Source organism: Nyctereutes procyonoides, unplaced genomic scaffold, assembly GCF_905146905.1.
Source record: "Nyctereutes procyonoides isolate TBG_1078 unplaced genomic scaffold, NYPRO_anot_genome, whole genome shotgun sequence".
Classification (NCBI taxonomy): Eukaryota; Metazoa; Chordata; class Mammalia; order Carnivora; family Canidae; genus Nyctereutes; species Nyctereutes procyonoides.
In genome coordinates, this window is record NW_026575037.1 from 8320178 (window position 1) to 8334556 (window position 14379).

Sequence of the window (14379 nt, forward strand, 5' to 3'; positions counted from 1 at the left end):
AAGTGAGGAGAATGATCCATGTGTTTTTAAAACATCTCACTAAAGAAGATGAATCTTTCTCAGAATGGTCCTAGGATTTGTTCATGTTAATGAAGTATTTGATTTTTAAGGATAGGGAGTTTCCTATCAGCCACAAACATGATGGTATTTGTCATGCTGCAGAAAAAAATTTCCCCATTTGGCTATCAAAACAGAATTATTGGACTTCTGAGGCAAGATGGCAGAAGAAAGCCAAATTTGGTTTTAAAACATGTATCTGCTTTGAGAAAAATTTATAGAATATGAAAGGGAGAAGGATTCTGAATTAGTTGAGTAACTTTCAATATCTCCTCTACTATAAATTAGACTTCCACGGAAAATTAACAGTTTAAAGTCAGATCTCAGAATCTTCTTCCTATCAACCTAACAAATGAGAGAAATAAAGAAAATGATTAAAACTGACCAAGATATATACCATAGCAATCAAATTAAGTAGAAGGCACCATCTTTATGCCATTTTCTTTCTAAGAAATGTGGCCAAAGGATAGAGAAAGTCAAGATTCTAGAAAGTGCTCAGTCATCCCATAACATATCCTGTGTACCCCAGAGCAATGAGGAAGAGAGGTGAGTGGATGGCATTCCCAAGTTTTCCACTAGTATTCCCAATTATTTTTTTAAAAGAAGCAGCCTGAACAACATATATTGATTCTATGACCAAGCAATTCCAGATACTTTTTCAAAAGAAATGAAAATATATACCTACAAAAGGACTTGTGTAAGAATATTTATAATAGCTGAAAACAATAAGCAATTTAAATGTCCAACAACAGAATAATTGATAAACAAATTGTGGTATGTTCACACAACTGAATATTACTTAATAATGAAAAAGGAATTGATATATCCAAAACATTAAATTGAGTCAAAGAAGTCAGACACAGACCTTCTGCGGAGGGGCTGGCCTCTCGCTGTCGCCCGTGCCCCACTGCATCTTGTCTTTCACCTACTCTTTACATGTGGAGGCCTTCGTCCTTCTCTCCGCTCTTCCACCTAGAGCCCTAAGCCTGGGCCTTTCTTACCACCTCGCTCTTTTTTTTTGTCCCCCCCCCCTACCCTCATCCCAGCGACATGAGTGCGGATCCAGCTCCGCCCCAATGCCCGCCTGGCCCCCAAGCACCCAACTCTAGGGACCCTTCTCCAATGCCTGAGATTTACGGGCCCCGAGAAAATCCTGCATCCTTGCCAGTGTCCTCTGCTGAGACGCCCCGCGCGGAGACCGTCTCTCCTCTTCCTTCCTCCATGGATCTGCTTACTCAGGACAGCCCCGATTCTTCCACCAGTCCGCGGGTAAAACTCCCACCCACCTCTGGAGAGGAGAGAACAGCTAGGAAGGAAGATGCGACCCAGGGCAAGAAACAGAAGATGAGGACTGTGTTCTCTCAGACCCAGCTGTATGTTCTCAATGACCGATTTCAGAGACAGAAATACCTCAGTCTCCAGCAGATGCAAGAACTTTCCAACATTCTGAACCTCAGCTATAAGCAGGTTAAAACCTGGTTCCAGAACCAGAGGATGAAAAGCAAGAGGTGGCAGAAAAGCAACTGGCCAAAGGAGAGCAGCAACAGTGTGACTCAGAACAGCTCTGCCACCACGGAATACGCAGGCTTCTACCCCTGTCACCAGGGGTACCTGCTGAACCCTTCTGGAAACCTACCACTGTGGAGCAGCCAGGCCTGGAATAACCCGAATTGGAGCAGCCAGACCTGGAACAGCCAATCCTGGAACAGCCACTCCTGGAACAGTCAGACCTGGTGCCCCCAAGCCTGGAACAACCAGGCCTGGAACAATCCGCTCCACAACTATGAAGAGGAATCGCTGCAGCCCCCGATCCAGTTCCAGCAAAATTCTATGGGCGATCTGGAGTCCATCTTCGAAACTGCTGGGGAAAGCCATGGTGTCCTACAGCAATCCACTAAGTATTTTAGTACTCAGCAAATAATGGATTTTTTCCCAAATTACTCTGAACATTCAACCTGAAGATGTGTGCTGATAAGTATATTATTCGATCTCAATTTGGGCAGTATTATTTCTGATTGGATTTGTCTTTTAGGGTCCTATATCTCTGCCTCGATAGTGTCCTATTACGCTGAGTGTATCCATTGAGGGGATATGATTGGAGTCAAAGGTTTCAGTAGGTTGGCTGCTATGGACAACATGAGAAGATGTTTCTGGCTATAGATAACTAGATGTAATACTAATTCAGGTATCTTTAGGCTGTAGATTATATCAAGAAAAGGAAGTAAAAATACAAAGACCTGTGATAAAGGATAATTGTATTTTCTGAGATTGTGAGTCTTGTTTTCATCACCTCCATTAACGGTGAAGGGTTAAGCTATATACAATATGCTTCATTGGTTTCCTCTGCCCTTTGTGATTTACTAGAATTGTTAATTTGTTATTCTAGTAGTTGTAGAAAGATGTCTTGTATTTGAATGTATCATGATAATACTACCAGTTTGGATGGCTTAAGTACAAATAAAATATTCACTTTAAAAAAAAAAAAAAAAAAAGAAGTCAGACACAAATGAGTACATACTCTGTGATTCCATTTATTTCCAAAACTAATCCATAATGATAGTTATTAGAAACAAAATGGTTGCCAATATGGTGGAAAGAATGGCAGAGAAGGGGCATAGAGGAACATTCTGGGAAAATGGAAATGTTCTCTGTCTTGGTTGCATTATGGATTATACGGCACATATGTTTATCAAACTCATCAAACCATACATTTAAAATATGCACATTTTACTGCACATAAATTACACTAGATTTTTTTAAATCTAAAATGGATAAAAGAAGCAGCTGAAGAGATAAGTAGACAGCCCATAAAGAAAGATCTGGAACCCCTGGACACACACAAATAAGGACTCCCTACCCAACAATGTGTCACAGATTCAGAAATTTCCACTGAGTCTGACCAACTCATTTTTTCCTGTCTACAAAGAAAGAAGGGATGAGAAAACAGAACTGTGAAAACCAACCGCTAAATCTCCAGCAATAAAGAAGGATTTGCCAGGTGGAAAAACAAAAGGGAGGATAAAATGATTTTTTGAGAGAATGGGAGACCCTTCAGTGAGGAACAAACAGTCCCTATGGAATTCCCCACACCTCTGTGAACTAACAGGCTGTGACTAAAACTCGGTTTCTCCTTCACGGACTGAAAGGAGTAACAGCCTCTGGGACAAATCAAGTCAAGTGGACACGTATGGTCAATTATCTTTGAGTGCTGTGAAGGTTCCAGAAGTTCAGCGTAAATTAAATCTGGGAAAGATTGGAAACCCACAGGAATGAGTAAATTCCCAAAGAGGTAGAGGAAACTCTAGCCTCTCTGTTCTCAATAGCCTTTAGGCAAACAGAGATTGGTCCACCAATCATCATCTGTAGCCATAGTCCCTTTCAAGTTTTACTTTCCCCCATCCCCACACTATCAGGTCAAAGAAAGCTGATTGAAGGCTCAATGTATCCGTCCAGAGAGAACAGTTAAAGACATGATAAATAAACCTCAAATAGTGTTAAGGTAAGGAAAATTCATGAAGACCACATCATGTATCAGCAGGTATGAAGCTGCCTACGTCTAACATGAATAAGATGTAAAGAAATGGCATGGTGCACCAGAATTGTGTACAGTGGGATGGTAATAATCCTACTTTAATACTGTGTCAAACATCTGAAATTGCAGAATCTTTTGTAACACAACTGTAATATTATGAAGCATGAGTTACTGAATGTAACCGGTAAATGCCTCATGGAGATAGGAGATGAAGTGCTCTGTCTTAATGTTTTTGAAGAGGGAGATGGAGAGGAGACAGCAAGAAATATACATCTCTACTCTTCCCTTAATTGCCATTTCTCTATGTCCTTATTTATCAGACAACCAGCCAAACAGAAAAAGCAGAAATGAAAGATGGTGGAAAGCACCAGAACTTACAGCAGCTCCCGAGTACCAGAAATCATGCAAAATAAGACTATAACAATAAGTATTTTCCTATATTGATCTACTGACTTCACTGTAATACTTTAAGAGTAAGTCAAGAGTAAGACATTCTCCATGACTGCACTCTCTTGCACCGATTTCTAAATGGCTATGAGCAAACCATACTTTCAAAGGCAATGCAGACCCTATTCTTAAGAATAATACAAAAAGGGGCAGCCCTGGTGGCCCAGCGGTTTAGCACCGCCTTTGGCCTGGGGTGTGATCCTGGAGACCCAGGATCCAGTCCCACTTCAGGCTCCCTGCATAGAGCCTGCTTCTCCCTCTGCCTGTGTGTCTGCCTCTCTCTGTGTCTGTCATGAATAAATAAATAAAATCTTAAAAAAAAAAAAAAGAATAATACAAAAAGTGGAGTTCACCAAATAAAAGCAGAGATTATTGAAAGAAAATCTGTAGACTTATAAAAAGTGAGTCTTCTGCCAGGAAGAAGATAAAAGAAAAACAAGCATCCTAAACAGGCAACCAGAATATGTGCCATTTATATTATGCAATTTTTATGGACTCAGGCTTTCTGTTATTCTAGAATAAGTAAAGCATCTGTTGATGGTAAAAGCTTATATATTTTTTTCCACTCTCATAATAACCCTATTTATTTTACCAAGCTTTCAAAACAATTTACCTCCAGCAGAGACCTCATGAATTAAGCTTCATCCTTAGGGAGACTTTTTTTTTTTTTTTAATTACAGACAAAGGAAGACATGGAAGACATTGCTAAAAAAGAGATTTTTCTTTTCTTTTCTTTTCTTTTTTTTTTGAGATTTTTATTTTCTTACATTTACTCCACATTACAGTATGGCTATTTTTATTGAGTGAAGACTGAGAAAAGAAAAGGGGAAAAAAGAAAAAACCTATACAATCATTGATACTGAAAGTTAATCACCACCTGAGGGGTATGTTCATCACTTGCTCATGTGCAGGAAGTCATTGACAGCAACCGACATTCCACCCAAAGAGTGAAGAAAGCACATGGCCCCTAAAAATAAACTATCTAATTAGAATGCAGAAAGACAGCTCTGCTCTCCAACTATTAAATACACAAGAGAGACAATTTAAAGGTTCATAAACAACTCTAAGAAGAAAACTAGAGTGAGCTTACAAGGAATTTAAATATGAAAACAATAAACTAGATCTACTAATAAATACAAACAGGAAATACCAGCGGCTTATCACCTACTAAACCATATGCTATGAGCCATGATCTGGTTCACATATAAAAACAAACCCAGACTTCACAGCATTACATTTCAACATATAGAACAGTCAATAAAACCTGCAGGGAAAAACACAACTTCTCTATACAGTCCACTGCTATTAGCGGCATTGTCAATTACTATAGTATACGGCAGCAGTTGAGTAACACAGCTGACCTCTTCCAACTGATGTTAAAGCTTTCACCAGCCCAGCCTAATAAACACATGTTCCCAATAACTCCCCCAATGAATAAGCCCCTTTCAAAAGAGAAACAGGACCCACATGAACACTAACCTCTTGATTAGAAAGCACATACTTAGCCAGTGGACTGTGAAGGTCCCCCCAATTCGCATGCTTCAGGCTACATTCACAATCAATTAGTTACATCAAATCCCCTTTTGTTTCCCTCCAGTGACTTTTTGCCACCCTGTTACTTGACTCCTAAACAAATGCCTCACCTGGCTTTCATCCAGATTCCCTGCACAGCATGCCCCTCCCAGACCATGGGGGCCAGCCAGTAGAGATGTGACTAGCCTACTATAACTTCTATAATATGGTAGATTAAAAAAATTTTTTTTGAAATAATTTCCTCCGGCAAATGAGGGATTTGTAATATTTGTTTAATTGAAGAAGCTTACTTGTTTCCTTTCCTGTACCTTTCATGAAGTCTTTGTCATGTATCCTTCTTTCATAAACTCCAGAACTGCTCCAGGAAGAGTACATTTAGCTGAGAACAGATATCCAGGTTATAATCTCAGTTTAGTCATGAAAAGCTACCTTGCCTTGGGTATCAGCCCTTGGCATCTCTGAAGCTCTGATTCTTTCCCTACAAACTGAGTGAATTTTGAAATGGAATTATGTTTCAAAATGTCGTTAACTTGTAAAACAGAGGACATCCAGGGAGTGATCTGTACACTTTCAATTACACTTTATCCCACTCTTATTTTAAATAAGTATTCAAATAGCCCCCCCATCCACCCCATAAGCCTCATCCCTAAAAGACTGATAGCTAAATGATCCATTCTAACCATTCATCCTTCCTAATGTTTTCTTCAATACCTCAAGTTGCAGAATTTATCTGGAATTATTTCTTGACAATGTGATGCTCAATAATTTCGGCAACATTTCTACCATCATTTTCAATCATTCCTTTGCCAGCTTACCTTCTATTCCACTCCTCTTTCCAATCCTTAAACTTGGATTAGCATAACTATCTATTTTCTTTCAAAGGTCATGGAGCATTGCCTAGGGAATCACATAAATATGCTAATTGAGCCATCACAAATTTATGAGATTCAACTCCAGCTGCTCAGCAATCCATTAATTTATCTTTCCTCTGCTCCCCTTTCCATTGCCTAAAACTAGATATTCCAAACCTTTATCACTCACTGCAAGCACTATACCCCCTGCTTCTGCCTCTTTCTCAGCATTTGTCTAAAAAAAAATAGAAGACTTTAGCTAAGAACTCCTTCAACTGCCCTTCTTTTCATTTATATTATTTATATTATTTCCATTTGCCCCACTGTAGTAGACAAACTATGTTAGTCTTGCTTATTCCCAAACCTATACTATCCTTCAGTGCATTCAAAAAAAGCTCTTTACATCTTTTCCAAAGCCATCTATTAACCACACCTTCTTTTTATCAATGTTTCTCTTCCACTCCAGAGCCTTTTCTACTTCTACTTGGGATATGTGCTCAAAACTCAACCAAAATTTAAACAACAAATTATCTTCCATTAGACTTTCTTAAGGTTACAGGGCATCTGAGAAATGTAGTTTCTAGTTAAGCACCTGCATCACAGTGATAATTCCATAGCCTAGACCAGAGAAGTACAACTTCTCAGTAGATGGGTTGTCTCTATCATATCTTATCTCTCACTAGTTTCGGTGCTTAGCTTTTCTGACTCCTTTCAGTAGATCTTATTAAATCTTCCTCTTCTCAGATTCACAATTTAAGAGCTGTGTTCTAAGATTCTACTCTCTTTGCCTCTCTTCTTGCTCTCTAAGACCTGCTTGGTTTAGAACATCAGTTCCATGACTGGACCTATTTCTTCTATTTGAACTGTCCCATATCTCTAACTCCAAACTTAGTATTTTTTTCAAAGCTCCAATATCACGTTTTCAACACTTTACTTAACACGAGTCATCCATAAGCAATTCAACGTGATGGTATCATGATAGCTTTTAGTTACAAGTAATAGGAAACTTCTACTTCTCCAATCTTAGACCATAAGTAAATTTACAGCCCCACCTAACAAGAGGCAGAGCAGGCTACAGGCATCAAGATGTGCATCCAGACTCTGGATCTTCTTTTCCACATTTTTCTTGGCTCTGATGTTTTCTACATTGGGCGTCATCCTCAGGCTGGTAGCTAGTGGATGCAACAATTCTAAATGTCACATTTAAACATAAGATCATCCATATAAACAAGTGTTTCACTTCCTTAAAAGAAAAACTTTACAGATGTCCTATTGAATGAGGTCCATGCTAATTCCTAAACCAATCACTGGCAAATGGAATGAGATCACCATATTTAACTCAATAAGATTTCTAAGCCTTGAAACTATTAGCATTCAGGGTTAGATAATTCTGTATTCTAAGAGGCTGTTCTATGCTTTAGAGAAAGTTCAGCAGCATTCATAGCCTCCATCTACTTCAAGTAGCATTCCCCACTTGTGACAACTAAAAATGTCTTCAGAGGGGTGCCTGGGTGGCTCAATCAGTTAAGCCTCTGCCTTCAGCTCAGATCATGGTCCCAGGGTCCTGGGACTGAGCCCTGCATTGGGTTCCCTGTTCGGCGGAGACCCTGCTTCTCCCGCTCCCTGTGAGCATGTACGTACACTCTCTCTCTCTGTCAAATAAATAAAATATTATTAATTAATTAATTAAATTTAATAAAACAAAAATTTCTCCAGATATTGCCAAATGTCCCTTGTGGAGGCAAAATCATCCCTGGTTGAGACTGCTGAATTAGATGAACCATGATATATCCTTAGAACACAAATATGGGTCATATTCTCTTAAGAAAGTAGGAAATAAATGTTGACTAGGCAACTGGTAGTGACCAATACAATGTCCAATGCCAAACTTGTTTTTTTATTTCCCACTTCCAAAATATATTTCCTCTCTTGAATGCCATTAACATATCACTGTCTAGATACTCAGTGGCCCAAACTAAGATGCGTGGAGTTATCTCGATACCTCCATGATTGCCCAGGTCCAATCGCCGATCGTTCCCATCAATATGGATGATGAAGCATCTGTGGATCTGTTCTCTTCTCTCCTTTCCACTGTTATCTCCTCACTATGTTTCCTGCCTCATCGGCTCTCCTGAATTTGGAGAGCTAGCTTTTAAAGAACAAACCTGATCAAATCAGTCTCCAACTTCTCCCCATTGGATGACTCATCACCCACAGAACTGAACTGAACATCTTCAGCCATCATACAAGGTCCTTACTGATGTATCCCTTGCCTGCTGCTGCAACCTCAACTCCAGCCATTTTGCTTATCTTATTCTTTAGCTACTCCAGAATATTACTGTTCCTCAAACCAGACATAACATTTGATACACTAGTTACTTTGAATCCTTCCACTTCTCAGGCATTCTTTCTTTCTTAGGGACTTCTATTCTCCTCATGAGAAAATGAATTACTCTAACAACTGTATTCCTATGGGAATATATAGCATAAGAAAAAAAGCACTAAGAAAAAAATATAATTTTCACTGAGGCCCTTAATGCATATTACAGCTTTATTCAGTCTGCACAGCTAGATCATGGGCTATTAAAGATGAGGTATTATCTCTATCATTATCAAGAGTTTCTGCTACAGTGCTTAGAACATAACAAGACAGCTCTAAATGAAGGGTTGTTGAAATAAAAGAACTGAATTGCATTGATTTCAGTGTATCTATCCCGAATTATAATTAAGTCTCAGAGACTAAGTCTAATCATTCGGGTTAAAAGTATTGTTAAAAAAATAAAACCACAGACCCAAAATGGCATCATTTAGACTGAGTTCCTAAACTGAGGCTTAATACCCGTCTAATTGCAGTTTTAACCTTCCCCAGAAATTTGGCCTTAACCAGTCAGGATTTTTTTTTCCATTAGCACCATTGAGTCTGCTCTCTGGGTCTTCTTCTCCATCCCCCAAAGAAAGTTGAGGTCATCTGCATGGTAAGACAGTTGCTTTTCCCCCTAGTAAACAGTCTTGTCTGGAACAATCCTTTTCTTTTGCTAATAACCCTCTTGCCCCCACCCTCCATCTATAAAAACTTTCCAGTCTATACAACTCCTCTCTTCTTGCTAGATGGAATGCTGCTCAATTTATGAGTCTTTCATAAAGCCAATTAGATCTTCAAATTTACTTGGTTGAATTTTTATGTTTAACACTATTTATTTTATTTAATGGTAAATCATCTGAAAAATTAATATGCCATGTGAGATGTTAATAAATATTCACTTAATGGTCAAATAAGTCAAAAAAGTGAAAATCAGTGTGACAAAATTATCACATTACCTATAGAATCATTAAAATGTGAAGAGGGATAGTAGTGTCCAATTCTCTGCATGATTCAGAGAGGCCACCTCACCTGTGCATTCCTGGAGACCATCCAAATCCCTCCTCCATTTCACCTCCAGTAATGAACAGAATATAGGGCTGGGTAGGTCTCTGAGAACAGAGGCTAGAGTGCAGTCTCCTTAGATCCCAAGAGATGTGAAACTACAGAAGCAACAAGGTCTGAGAAATTAACCAAAATCCACAGTTCTAGAAGGCAAGAGGGAAGTTCTATTTTGTGTTGTGTTGTTTTTTAAGTCACACTGAGGTAGAAACTGAGTACAGAGCATAGAAGTCATGGTAAATGAAGACTAGCTGGGGAGAGTCACTAACAGGCATAACTGTTTTCAGTTTGCTGTTATCTTCCCTTACTACACAGGATGCCTGAGTAGAAGACAAATATCTAGTACAGAATTTATAAAGACCTGTAAATTGGAAAAGCAATGTGCCAATATATGCTAAATCATAAAAATGTGTGTTCTCTTTATCACAGAGGCCCTACTTTGGGAATCTGTGCCAGGCAAATAATCAAAATCCCAGAAGGAAGTCTGTAAGCCCAAAGATGTGTCCACATCCTTCTTTATGAACAAGAAGAAAATGGAAGTGACATACAGATCCAGCATAAAAGACTGATTACATCTTTTCACATTCACTCAATGAAATTATCCCTGAGGACTGTAAAACTATGTGAGAACATTAAGAGATGTTTATGACACTTGATACCTATGTTCCGGCAACAATTACAATAAAAAAAAGCATATGTGGAAATGTTCTACCTAAATATACCAAAAAAAGATAATGGCTATGCCAAAACACAAGCAATTTCTAAACTCTGTAATTTCATTACCTTCCAAACTTTCTATACTGTGGTTATATTACTTTTTAAAAGTTTAATTTCAAGTCAGGAAGAGAACCCCAAAGGCTAAGTCACGATTAGATATTGTCCATTTATGTGCCTTCAAGCACAGGTAGTATAAAGCACCCATCTTCAGCAAATGGTCAGTGTTTGGATGGACTGCCACTGAGGAAGGTCTACAGGGCCTGTTGGAGGCATTGGCCCAGTTTGATCTCACTTCTTAGAAAGTACTAGGGGCTTGGAATTCAACTCAGAACTGCGGTCATAAGCCTCAACAGCATTGTCTAAAAGAATGTGGATTAGCTAACAGCAGTTTATGAAGTTTCACTCAGGAAAAAAAAAAATCTATAATTAGCTGCTTCTGGGGCACTTGGGTGGCTCAGGGGTTGAATGAACATCTGCCTTCAACTCAAGGCGTGATCCCGGAGGCCTGGGGGAGCCTGCCTCTCCCTCTGACTATGTCTCTGTCTCTCTCTGTGCGTCTCTCATGAATAGATAAATAAAATATTTTTTAAAAAAGTATTTTTTAAGCTGCTTCTGCCATCCTGAAGGAAATCCCCATCTGGACATTTACTCTGTCTAGTCAGGGCAAAGAAGCACCTGTGGTTAACTGCCAAACCTTGTTGAACCCTCCCGTCCTTTATAAAGGACCTTAACAGCATTAAACTATTGGCCATGGCGCAGAGTCACTATTCTGGAATGCTGCTTTTCCAAGGGCTTCCTCTTTTTGTGCACACATAAAATCAAACTTTTAAGTCTATTTAAACGGATATAATTAGTGCCCCAATAACACATTACTAAAGCTCATTTACAAAGCAAAATTTGTATAGTAATGTTATAAAGTGACCCCTGTCCTCTCTGTCCCTTTGATTTCTATTTAGCCCCATTTGTCAGGAACAGCCCAGGATCCAGCTCCTCTGTAATGACACAAAACTGCTACAAGGCAGCAAGAAATGGGGCAAGAGGTAATCAGAAGGCCTGAGTTGAGCTGGGTGTGGTGTGATTCTATTGCCTCTAACTAACAGTCTGGTGACCACAAATATTGCCTTAATAAGGTCATGCACTTAAATGTCCCTTTTATTTTCGTTTCCTGCTCAATCAGCTGGATTAGAATGAGAGCTGTTGCTAAATGAATGCTCTACAGAGGAAGCAAGTGAATATCAGTTATGGGCACATAAAGAGTATAAATTCTGAAAAAGGGTAAAGTATATTCCCACACTGCAGAACTGGAGGTGGTTCGTAGGGCTGCAAGACTCTACTCCTCCCCCACATCCCATCCTGTTTACAAGTACAAAAAGATCAGACGTCTCAGAAAGTCCTGCTTGCATTTTAGGTAAACTAAAATAGGCTTAATGCCTTATTAAACAAAAGCACTACATTTCTACAGAGAAAAAAAAATAATATTTATGTTTTTCAGCAGAATCTGAATTTTCTCCTCTTTATATGGTCCTTTCTCTTTTAAGATTTATATAGTTCATTTGACTACTTTTTATCTAATTTGATCTTTAAAGCTAAATAATTTCTTTATCTCTACCTTATAATTGAAAGCTAAACAATTTGGTTTTTCCTTTAAAATTAAATAATTTTCTTCTTTCTGTGGAAGAACTCTAGTCTCTCTGAAAAAAAATTAAATCCCTCTTGCTCCTCTCTTCAGTATTCTTTGCAAACACAGCTCCTGTCAAGCTCCCTATCACCCTTTCAGTCCTTTATAACCAGCTCTGTTTGTTCTTGTCTCTTGTCATTCATTCTCAAACTCTTTTGTCTCATCATAAACACTACTGGAACTCACTTCCCTGCTGGAGCAGTTTGCAAAAATTGCCACAACTATATGCATGCCCTTTGCAATCTGACTTTGCCTCCTACTAAGAGGCAGCATCTATTTCTCCCACCTTGAATCTGAACTGGTGTTGTTACTGCTATAACAGAATACAGTGAAATTGTGCCAGTTCCAAGAGGATCTGCACACTTCTTCTCACTCTTGAAACCCCTCTTATCTCTTGGATGAAGCTTAAACTAGATCCTGAATGTTGGGACACCACACCTAACAGTGCAAGTCATCCCAGCTGAGATCATCCTAGTGTAGTGAGGCCCTCGCTGACTTAACAGCTTAAAACAGAAGCATCAGTGAGACCAGCCAAGACCAAAAGAACTACCAGCCCAGTTCAGCCAAAATTGTTGACCCACAGAACTGTGAACTGTGAACCATTAGTAAATGGTTGTTTTAAACCTCTAAGTTTTGAGACAATTTGTTACACTGCGAAAGCTAACTAAGACGGGTGCTCATCCACATTCCTTAACTACTAAGTCTTTTCTCTACCCTGCTACTTTTCTTCTTCTATGACAGGCTAAATATTTCTCTTCAGTTAGACTATTCTTTCACCTAAGCACCTACTATAAATTCTTATAGTTCAATTGAAAAATTATCCTCATTCCCAAAGTACCTGGAAAGGGTGTTCTTAGCCACACTAATACTGAAGAAGGTATTATGTAAAATTTCTCTCAAGAATCAAGCATTTAAGATTATATTAATTCATATAACTTTCATAGAATATAGAAACAAATCTTTTTCTATTCTTTTTAGGATTATAATTTGCTCTGTGCCAGATATTGTGCAAATTATATCTCCTTCCATCATTTTTTTTTTTAAAGCAGGCTCCATGCCCAACATGTGGCTTGAACTCACAATCCTGACATCAAGAGTCACATGCTCTATGCTCTATGGACTGAGCCAGCCAGGGGCCCCTCCTTTCATCTTTTCTATGAGGAAAAAAAACGTTAATTCATTTCTTCATATCTTTCATTCCAGACCCTATGCTTCTTCCATTAAATCCTACTGGCTATTCTCACCTTAAGAGTATGTGACTAAATGCCCTAATTTCTTTAAAGACGTAGATATACTAAAATTTGTATACCTCAACTTGTAGAAGTTTGTTTACTCATTCATTCAAGTAGCAGATGAAGCATAAAAATACACACTCTTTGGATTTCACCATTCTTTTGAGCACCGGATCTCAGGGCTTACCTGCGTCTTTTCCTGCTTTTTCCTCTTCTCAGAGGTTGTGACAATAGGCTATGCCACTTTTGTTCTACCTACTCCTTTCTGCGTGTGCTTTCCTGTGGAACAAATCAGCCATTTTCTCTAAAAATTCCTACTTTTTCCAGCCTGCCTTCTAATCTTTGACTGAAGTAAATGCAGGAGAAAGGCGGAATGCAAATCAAGACACGAAAACATTCATTCATGGTAAGATGCCAACTTACGTTTGCCTGGGAGATTCATCCCCCGGCCCTTGGTTACACATATTGTGAGCTTTCTGGACAAGGTCTGCTTCTTCCTTTATATTTTGACATGATGGCTGCTCAGTTAATGAAATGTAAAGGCATAGTCACATAAAAGTGGAAGTCATATCTCATCCCCTCCCCCTGGCTTTATGTTGCATTCAAAAGAATTAATTTTTATGGCCTTTAACTTGAACTTTATGTTTTTTTCCTTGCTAACGGCTATTAACCTTAATATTGCACCACGGAGGGGATTTTTGTTTTTCTTCTGATAGCCATCTTTCAACAAGTCTGGCTGCAAGTAAGTGAGATCAGCACTTCAAGAGCCAACTATTGTGTGGCTGATTGTCCGTACTTGCTAAACTTTACTTTCCCCAGAGTTTGCCTCCGTCTCTATCGCTGACTCTATCTTGTACTGAGAATGAATGCCCTGATTTAAATGAAGGATATGAAATATGACCGATTCTGCT

The 14379-nt window shown here is 38.9% G+C and overlaps 1 protein-coding gene and 1 pseudogene across 4 annotated transcripts in view; one reads left to right on the forward strand and one right to left on the reverse strand.

Annotated features, from left to right (window-relative positions):
• The window catches only part of HMCN1 (hemicentin 1), a 454683-nt gene that overhangs the window by 405399 nt on the left and 34905 nt on the right, over positions 1 to 14379 (reverse strand). The gene's annotated exons all lie outside the window — the stretch shown is intronic.
• LOC129505861 (homeobox protein NANOG-like) lies at positions 1108 to 2244 on the forward strand (annotated as a pseudogene).